This window comes from Calidris pugnax, unplaced genomic scaffold (assembly GCF_001431845.1).
Source record: "Calidris pugnax isolate Ruff unplaced genomic scaffold, ASM143184v1 scaffold8, whole genome shotgun sequence".
Classification (NCBI taxonomy): domain Eukaryota; kingdom Metazoa; phylum Chordata; class Aves; order Charadriiformes; family Scolopacidae; genus Calidris; species Calidris pugnax.
Window position 1 is genome coordinate 19244634 of NW_015090830.1, and position 10763 is coordinate 19255396.

The following is a 10763-nucleotide window of genomic DNA, read 5'->3' on the forward strand; positions in this document are numbered from 1 at the left end:
CTGTTGGTCACCCACCTAAATGGGGAGAACTGGAGGGATTAGACGCAGGATGTGGCTTGGAATGGGGTTGAGGTGGTTTAGTTCTCTGCACTTTCAGTTCTGAAAGCTTGATTTTGCTCCATGCAAGTAAGTTTTTTGGTTTGGTTTGGTTTTTTTTTTTAAATAAGTAATTAACATTCTTGTGCTTTAATTCCACCCCCTCCAACTCATGAGTAACCTTTAATGTGCAAAATCTGAATATACAGATTTGTAAGCCTGTTTTCCAGCATTCAGTTACAGATGCTTTTAGATTAACACAGCACTATTGCAAAATTACATGTTGCAGTGCTCTCACAGTGAGCATGGCCTGGGGAGAGGCTTGGAAGGCCAGAGCAAAGCACTTGTTCTGCCATTAGCTATAAGACAGCTGCTACCATTTTGAGTAAATAAACTTAAAATACCATACCAGCTTCTCTTTTACATTGTTTTTCACTGCTACTGGATACTCCATAGATTAAACTAAAGCATGAGAGTTATAAACTGAGGTGGTTACCATTGATCTATTGTATCCAAATTTCTGTGCGCTGAGACCTGAATATGTTGGCCCACGTTTCAGATACCTGTTGATGCTTGGTTGCTCTTCTGCAGAAATAAGAATAGTAAAGGTTATAACAAAAATTTGACTGGAGTGAAGGGGACCTGCAGATATGCATGGCTGTGTAGTCTGACCAGAAGCAAGTAGACCGTGTTTAGGTTTTGTGATAAGCTGCACTTGCTCTGCCCCTTATGTGTTTGTGGTAATAGCAGGAATTGAATGGAATACAATTCCCAGAGAGTTATTAATTCAAACATGCACACACATTTTATTAAATAAGGAGAAAGTATGTAAAAATTAAGCCCAAAAAAAGGGGGGAAAAATGCTGCCCCATTCTTAGATACCATGGTAAAAGATACCATGGAAATTAGATACACATTCTGAATTTAATGTAATAAGATCCTTTGTAATCTAATTATATAAACATTGCTATGGTTTATTTTGTAAGTGGAACTATGGGGGGACTTAAAAAAAAGAAAGAGTATTTGTCAGCAGAAGATATAAATGCGATTTCCTTTAAACTGGAAAAACAACAAATCACAGCACTATGCATTCAGTCCACATTATAAATCATATCATATTGAATGCTCCAGATCTGAGAGGTGACATTGAGCACTGGAGACTTTCCAGGAATCACCAGTAGCTAAATGGTGCAAATGGGCAAGATATCAGTCTTTTGTTTCTTGTCCAGTTTAAGGGTAGTACCTTGGAAATAAGAAAATAACAGGATTTCCCTGGCCTGTCTTGGATCTCTAGTATTCATGTGAACACAAAGAAAGCAGAGATTTTTTTATATTTTTTTTTCCAGTTAAATCACTCCGAAAAGGAAAGAAAAATAGTATCTGGAAACTGTATTGCTCAAATTCTGCCAATTTTAATTGTAGAAGAAGGCCTGTTTTAAAGTGGTGTGATGCAAAGCAATGGAATGAGCTCAGTGAAGATGAGGGCACAGAGTCTGTGGTCTTTGAAGCATGTCACTCTTACTGTTGTTTATCACCTTATAACTGGTGTTGCCTGTCCAGTTCTGAATTTGTCTCCTTTTCATAAATCCATTGGTGTTTCCTGTTCCTTTCCCCAGTGCGTGAGTATGATCCATGCTTCTTCTTGGAAACTCACTGGATCAAGCTGTCACCTAGGTTTCCCCTGATGTCCCTAATCTTACAAGCACACGAGAGGGTCTCATGGCACTCTCTTAGCCTCTTGTGGGTTGGATGGAGCCAGCCACACTTGCTGGTGTTTCTATGACCCTCCTGTGCTGGCAATGCTTTGGGTCTGAAGGTCTGCACTTCAGTCATCACTGCTACTTAGGCAGTGCTTGCAGTCCCCCCCCCTTGGCAATGCACCTATGGCTTTGCAAGGGTCTGGTCCAAGTCCTGGTTGTGTTGGGAAGAGATGATGCTTCTGGAAGTGTTGGTATGGCATAGCAAGCCGTGGCATTTTAACCACTGTGCCATTTAGGCCTGCTACAGAAGGAATTAAACATTAGTTGAAGTGCCAGATAGTGCCCGAAGCCTTGTCTGTCTTAGCTCACACCGAGAGTTGCCCTGCTGGAAACAACATTGGGGAAGAAACGTTCAATATAAATTTATAGTGATCTTGTTTGTGTCTTCCACAGAGTTCAGAACAAGCTATACTTTGTAAAAAATATGTTCATTTGCTTGGAAAACTCATGCAAAAAATGATACATACTAGAACAGAAGAGTTGGTGTTTATAGCATGAAGAATATTTACTATTGAGATCAGAGCAAAAATGTGGTGGCAGGAATTTTTTTTTTGTTGTTGTTGGTGGGTGTGTGTGGATTTTTTGGTGGTTTTTTGTTTTCCCCTCCTCCCCGCAAGCACAGTATCTTTCTTGGTGGAGTACTCTTTAGGTCACACAAATGTGGCAATATTTAAACCCGTTTAAAGAATCCTGCATGAATAGATCATCTCACTTTAAAACAGACTCTGTCCTGTAAACTAGCAAGCATAGGCCAGTCTGAAGAATATGTATCCGAACTCAGCTAGGTATCCTTGCAGGATTTTGAACTAGTTTAAATCCACTGGTGTAAAATTAGAACACGTAGTTCCTCTGCTCTGGTGTCTATCCAGGTGTGTAAAATCACACCTGTAATTAGGTCATAATTAACAGGTGCATCGATGCTGGTGTAGATCAGGAAGGCAGTTTTGAAACAGATTCCCTCCTGGTACCCGCTTCCTGTGAGTTGGCTGGTATGATGTGGCAGCCTTGGGAAGTCCAGATGTCCTGAGCCTGAGGGGAGGCCATGGTCTGTGTGGAGGTGCACAAAGGCAGGATGAGGGACAATAGTCATGAGCTGAGTAGGGGGAGAACTAGATTTGCCAAAGAGAAGAAAAATTAAAAATAAAATATTCTGTCAACATGACTGTAGTCAAGGTCTACACCAGGTTGCCCAGAAAAGCTGTAAGGTCTCCATCATGGGAGACCCATCTGGACAAAGTTCTGAGCACCCTGGTCTGTGATCCTGGGTGCTGAACTCATCTCAGATTAAACTAAACCAAAGGGTGCTCTCTAGGAGTATCTAATATGCTCCACCCACTAGGGGCTGGTCTTACTGGAGTCTTCAGAGGAGATCTGGAAGAGACCAGAGGATCGTGGACGGAGTACAGGGGCATAGAAAGCGTTTCTGGGTACGGATAGCAGAACAGGATGGAGTGCTGACTTGTTTGTGAAAGACAGGCATTGAGGTCATTGAAGTATAACACAGTGAAGGACACTGTGCATCTCGTGCCTGTGACACTACTTGATCCCCAGGGAACACCACTTTGTGAAACTGAGCAACTGTTTTCAAACACAGATTAATAAAACTCTTAAAATTGTTTCTTTATCATCTTCTTTCCCATACCCATTTAATTATGTTGGGCACCTGTCTCCGAAATTAGAAAAATCATAATCTTATATTTTCTTACTCAAAGGGAAACACTTTATGCAGATTTCTTTCCTCAGTGAGCAGTTCTTCACAAGGTAAGCACATTTACTAACGATTTAGCTGACCTTTCATTTCTGGGCCCCGATAGTCAAGTAACTTCTGTTTGCTTTCAGGAGCACATGCTGCAATGTGTTGTGCTCCTGTCCTTGGTTTAGTCTGATTGGTTACAGAAAGAACTGCTGTATGTATTTCTGCGGTAAAGACTTGTGTGGTGTTTGTGTTAGAGTTTCTGCATTGGTATCGTTTGTGGTCACATTGTGAGGTCACATTCAGAGTGTAGGGCATCTCTACAAAGCATGCTCACTCTTGCATCTGAGTGATATTTAGCACTAGTCATGGGAAAACTTCCAGTGTCTTTGCTATCTCGTCTCAAGCCTGTTCCCAGAATCAGAGATATCTGAATTTCCAGTGGTGTGCTTTTTCCATTTCACTGACCAATAGTGTTCTTTGGTGGGGTTTTTCCCCATAGCATATCCATGCTTCAGCACTCTCTGGAGCAGATAAATATGGAAAGCTAAATAAAATAATTACTGCTGTTGGTGGAGAATGAGAATTAGTTTTTGCAACTGTACTGCAAATACTTTGAGAGGAACGTGATGGAGCTCTTCTTTTCTCAAAATGGCTGCCCTATAGACAAGATTTCTAGTCCAAGAGACAGTTAACAAAGCTAGCTAGCATTTCAGGTTTCCCAAATTAGATTTAACATGTACACATCATTACTTCTATGAAATGCTTTCAAATTGCCCTGATTACAAAATACTTCTTGTAATCAGATCAAGTTGAACAGGAAATCCCAACTAAGTGCAGTATCTCGTGAGTAATTGCTGTACAAATACTTTAAATAAATTGTGAGCAATTTCTTATGCAGTGGCTTTAGCTAATGTTATTAGGATGCTTAATTGACTTTTCTGTGTGTCAGGTTTAGCTACAATGCTGAAATCTGAAGGGAATAAAACATCTGTACTGAAATTGAGGCACAGTACTTAATTTGCATTGAGGCATGAGTGACAATTTTTCATCTATAGATCTGTAAGCATTGATTAAAAATGAATAAGAAGGTTGGGGAAAAAAGCTGGAATCAAAAAGTTGAGGACTTTTTGAAAATTCCTGTTTGAATACGTGGAGAAAAAGATTCGGGGATAGGATGGAGGAGCATGTGCAAGAGGAAGGGAGTATCTGTAGACGTGGAATTTTAAATGTGTTTTTTTTTTAACTTGCGTGGGGAACCCCATTAGCAAAACCAGTTCTGAGACAATGGAGATGAGCATTCAAGCTGGTCCTGAGTGAACAGAAACAAATTCTTGAACCATGGTCTTTTTCCTGGTAGGAAGTAAATGTCTTTATATAGTGAGGACAGTATTTTTTTATTATTATTTTTCTTTTCCTTTGATAAAGCCTTTAAAAGTTTTGAATTTGTCCCCATGTGACAGGAGGAAATTTCACAGGTGGCTTCCACCCTCCCTCTAAGCATTTGTAGAACACAAGCTTATTTCCAGCCTGGTTCTACTAAAGTGGCTCAAAGATTTGGGTTGGGTTTGGGTTCAGGTGTTTTTGTTTTTACTACACTCTAGGTTGAGTTCACTGTGATGGGAAAGTCAGCTTTTTTGGTTTGTGTTGAAGAGTTCTTGTATTTTTCAATGACCTTGTCAGCATGTGGAGACAATGTTGAACACTAAAAGGTGATGTAATGTCATCATGTTTTCTTTTGTCATTTTGCTTTTGTAGTTGAATTTACATCTAACTCACCACTTGAGTGTTTAGTCATATAGACTGTTTTATATCAAAGTTATGTATTTTGTTAACAAACTAGATTGCTTTGATCTGGTGTAATATGGGAGTATTTGTCCAAAGATAAAGACACAACCAGTACACATATGCTACAGCTATGCAAAGATGACGTTCTTCTATGAAATGAAAGTGAAATCAGTAACATCATTTTAGATAATTCTGTAGTCTTTTAATGCCAGCATTAATGTATGTTCAAAGACTATCTTAATTTAAGACTACAATATCCACATAAAAGGGAGCCCCTTTGATTCAGTTGTTGGTGTTTAAGGCAGAAGAGCGAAGAAAGCCTATAGAATTTTGCAAGCTTTTCATTCAATCAAATCAGTTTAAAATAAACTTCAAATTATGTGTTTTATTTCAATATCGTAATGTGAACCTTTCACATATCATTAGCAGGCACTGCAAGTTGTTCTACAAAATAGCACAGCAGTTATTTACATAAAACATGAAGATAGCACCAAGGGACTTCTCTTACATTTGCTGTCCTGTTTTAAATTTCCATTTAAATTGTTTCAGTTTTAAAAACAAAAGCAAAATATATGTAGAGAATTGCTGTAAGTGAGGGGAAAAACCCCTCTTTTAAGGCTCCCCAATCCCTCCCCCATGAAGACTATTGATGAGAAACTATTTGTAATATGCATGAGTATTGCTGAGGAACTGCAGCAGAGACAGATTTAATAATTAATGCATGGGAATTATTTATTTCCCTAATATATTGTAAAGCTTCATCATTTCAGTAATGAAAAACAGTCTTGATGGTGCTGGAGCACTGAAAACACAAAGGAAAATGAAAACAATCACTGAGGCTTGTTTATCACTTGAATATGTGATTTTAATATTTTTAAATGTTAAAGCTTTTTAAAATATATATTCAATACCATTTATTAGTGGTCATTTGTTAATTTCAGTGGGACCTTACGGATATATTGACCAAAGTGAGATTTTTCTTTCATCAGGAATAAAAACTGTTAGTAAATGCTATCCCTGATTCGGCATGCACTATTGCCTAGTTTGTGCTCACACTGTATGACTTGTTCATATAGAAATGCCATTTCAAATGCCTATTAGATAATTACTTTTCACAGTTTAGCCAGTTATTCCAACGCTTATGTCCTGCTTTTGGTTTTCTCCATCTGCAGTGTAGGGCTTTTGCTTGTCTTGGTTTTGCATTGTTGATACGGGGCTGTTTCATAAACTTACCAAGTTCATTTCTAATTCTAATTTCATTTACTGAACTGCTTGCTGCTCCTCCAATCCAAAGCCATCCACAAATTTTAGATGTTTTCTCCAATGGTGTCAGAGTAACTGCTGAAAATATTGAATGCACCTAAGCCCAGGAAAGACTTCTCCACAGAGATCCTCCTTAAAACACGTTCTTAGTTTGTGCTGCATGATTAGTAGCTACTCTTTTAGACAGATGTTCTCAACCAATTGATAAATCCAACAGCGATTTAAGGGAAAAATGTCAACAGGCTGAATAAAACACAACACTCGACGTCACCTCTTCTGGTCCCATTCTCATTTCTTTCTGCCCTTCCCTCCAACCCATGAGGTCAAGAGAGAAATTAAATTGATTAGACTTAACCTTGTTGTAGACAAATATGTGACATTTGGGGGTTGGGGTGGAGGAAAGATGTCAAGCAGCTGTTGAATAATTTAATATCATTCCAGGCAATCAAGTTGACTTGTCTGTAAGTCTTTTTCTTCCCCCTTTTCAAAGGCTTAACATTATTTGGTTTTTCCTCAGAAGTAACACTTTTTTTTTTTTCCACTATTTTTTCTAGCTTGTTCCTAAATAATACTGGGGTAAATATTATCATCCTGTTGACGTGAATAAAACTAACTTAACTAAATATTTCTTGACCTGTTCTTTCTGTATTTTGACCTGTATTCCTCCTCCATTGTTAAAGCTAATTTAAGCACTTAGTTATAACTAACTTTTTTATGATGTGGAAGTTTTGAATACTTCAGTGTCTTTGTAGGCTCTCCTGCCCTCTTGATTAATGGATCTGTTAATTAGCTGTGATAATGGTTTTCCTCTTGTTCCTGGTGTACTTGGAGAATCATCACTAGTTGTAGCTTCTTTTCCCTCTTTACCTTTCTGGCTTTATCTCTACCTGATTTTTCCTTCACGTGAATGGTGAACTACATTTTTGACGCCATGTTTTCTGGTTTTTAATCTGTTCAAGTCTTTAAAGTGTCTTGTTGCTCCTTATTAGTGTAGTTGTTTGCTATGCTTTTATTATGCTCCCTTCCAGGAACTGCAGTTTTCCTAAATATCTTTATTCCTCAGGCTGTAACAGTTACAAACTCAGAAGTTTTTAACAATTTGCAGCTTTTTACAAAATAAAATATAGTTGTCCTTATTTTGTATTTATTTTCTTATTGATAAATCCCAGAGCACCTGCTTAGGCTTTCTTTTAGGGTGATACTTCAGTTTCTAGCTTTACAGACATTTTCCTACTGGACAATGCATTAAAGGCATGTTGTGGTGGTGTTTGACTACAAAAGAAACATGGACATACTGCAGGAAGTCCAATGAAGGGCCTTGAAAATGATTGAGGGACTATAGCATCTCTCCTATGAGGAAAGGCTGAGAGAGCTTGGAATGTTCAGCTTGGAGAAGAGAGGGCTCAGGGGGAAATTCATCAATGTATATAAATACCCAAATGGAGGGCATAAAGAAGATGGAGCCTGGCTGTTTTCAGTGTTGCCCAGTACAGGACCAGAGGCAACAGGCACAAACTGAAACACTTCTGAACATCAGGAAACACTTTTTCACTTTGAGGGTGACCAGAAAGGTTGTGGAGTCTCCATTCTTGGAGATACTCAACACCCAACTGGACATGATCCTAGGCACCAACTGGACATGATCCTAGGCAACCAGCTCTTGGTGGCCCTGCTTGAGAAGGGGGCTTGGACCAGATGAACTCTGGAGGTCCCTGCTGACCTCAACCCTTTTGCAATTCTGTGATGGCTTGGCACTTCAAGATTGTGGCACCTTGTGCTCTTAAGGCTGTGATTGTCACTCACTGCAAACACTTCTGAAGTATGATGGTTTAGTAGAATACTTCAGAGACTAATATTTAATGAAACTACAGCAGTTTTAGAAATTAATGGGTGTATTTGGCATAGAGGTAACATGACAGGGAGCACTGATACTGCCATCTGGATGGTTATGTCTGGATTTTCTTTCTTTAGAAAATTTTATTGTTGGGGTTTTGGTGATTTTTTTTTTTTTTTTAACAGTGCTAATGCCCGAGGTGATGCGCAGCACGGAGCAAATTATCTTGCACTCAAGGTCATGTGTCAGAACCGTCCTTAGGTGTGCAGCAGCACAAGAGGAGATGTAATTCATCTGTCTCTAAAAATGCACCTTCTGGCAGGAAGACCCACTGTGGTGGTGCTCTTGTTTCTTTTGCTGGAGGAGCCCCTATGCCATGTGTAGTGAAAAGGGGAGAAAACTGTGAAGATGCAGTGTGTGTGGGGAGTACAGCGAAAGGGCGCACAAGGTAGTGTCACACTCTGAGCACAAGATATATTTTATGCTTGAAAAAGTATGTGTCCCCTGCTCTGTCCGATATGTTAAAGAAGGGAGAGAGGAAACAGTCTTCTGAGCTTGTCCCTGTGCTCCCATCCAGATAGCCAGTAAGGTGTTCTGGCCTCATCATTTTCTGGTCAAAATAAGAAAACGGGGCATCACTTAGTTCTGTAACTTCACTTGAAGTTACTACTTGGTTAGAAAGGAATAATTTGTACGTTCTGTCTTTCGTGGGGATCTTCTACAAATGTCTTCTAGCTCAGCCTAGCAATGCCACCTGCCTGTGGTCATCAGGTAGGCTGGTTCAGAAGGTACAATTTGGTATCTGATAGCTTTTTTTAAAAATTTTTCTCCTTGTCAATACTTCCCCTCCCTTTATTTTAATAGGGGAAAACAAAAGGGATTAACACATTTTACTTCAAGGAAGACTTTATGTTTTTGTGATATTTGAGGCCTTCCAGGATTTTTGTGTGCAACTACTGCTTGGGGCTCATTCTCAGCCTGCCCAAGTGAGCTGTAACAAACCCTATATTTAAGTAAAAAAAGCTCATCTCCCTGCTTATCCCTTCTTTGGGAACACATACTTTATATTAAGTTTTGGTTTGCTTGTTTGGTTGGGGTTTTTTTGCAGATATGGATAACCAAAAAAGTGTGTCCTGGTTTGGGGTGGAGAGAGGCCTTTGCTTATTCTTGTTGCTGTGGCAACCAGGGGCAGCGCACCTGGTTGTTTACCAGGAGGGGCCTCACCTGTGGGGAGGAGTGGGCGGGTCAGGGGACCCAAACTGACCCCTAGAGTAATCCTATCACATCTGTTAGAATGGTATAAAAGGTGAGGGAGCAAAGGGTTCAGGTTGGCTCGTCTTCGAGGGCTCACTTTCTTTGCTGCCTAAGGAAGACTTGGAATGTTCTGGAATCCAGTTCCCGTTCCTTGCTGAGAGCAGTCTGGAACTTTCTCGCTGCATGCTGGTGACATCTCCCTGGGAGCTTCATGCAGGTTTATATTTATATATTTTGTAGCTATTTCATTATTTCCTTTTTATTTTATTATTAATACTTCATTAAGATAGTTTAGTTTTTCCTAAACTCATAAATACCTCTTTTCTTCCTCTCCTTGGAGCGAGAGGTGGGGGAGAGACTTCTTGTTGGCCAGCCCATCCCAAACCACATCAGAGTGGAACTTAATTTACTATGGTGGAAAACACTCTCTGTTGGTCACCCACCTAAATGGGGAGAACTGGAGGGATTAGACGCAGGATGTGGCTTGGAATGGGGTTGAGGTGGTTTAGTTCTCTGCACTTTCAGTTCTGAAAGCTTGATTTTGCTCCATGCAAGTAAGTTTTTTGGTTTGGTTTGGTTTTTTTTTTAAATAAGTAATTAACATTCTTGTGCTTTAATTCCACCCCCTCCAACTCATGAGTAACCTTTAATGTGCAAAATCTGAATATACAGATTTGTAAGCCTGTTTTCCAGCATTCAGTTACAGATGCTTTTAGATTAACACAGCACTATTGCAAAATTACATGTTGCAGTGCTCTCACAGTGAGCATGGCCTGGGGAGAGGCTTGGAAGGCCAGAGCAAAGCACTTGTTCTGCCATTAGCTATAAGACAGCTGCTACCATTTTGAGTAAATAAACTTAAAATACCATACCAGCTTCTCTTTTACATTGTTTTTCACTGCTACTGGATACTCCATAGATTAAACTAAAGCATGAGAGTTATAAACTGAGGTGGTTACCATTGATCTATTGTATCCAAATTTCTGTGCGCTGAGACCTGAATATGTTGGCCCACGTTTCAGATACCTGTTGATGCTTGGTTGCTCTTCTGCAGAAATAAGAATAGTAAAGGTTATAACAAAAATTTGACTGGAGTGAAGGGGACCTGCAGATATGCATGGCTGTGTAGTCTGAC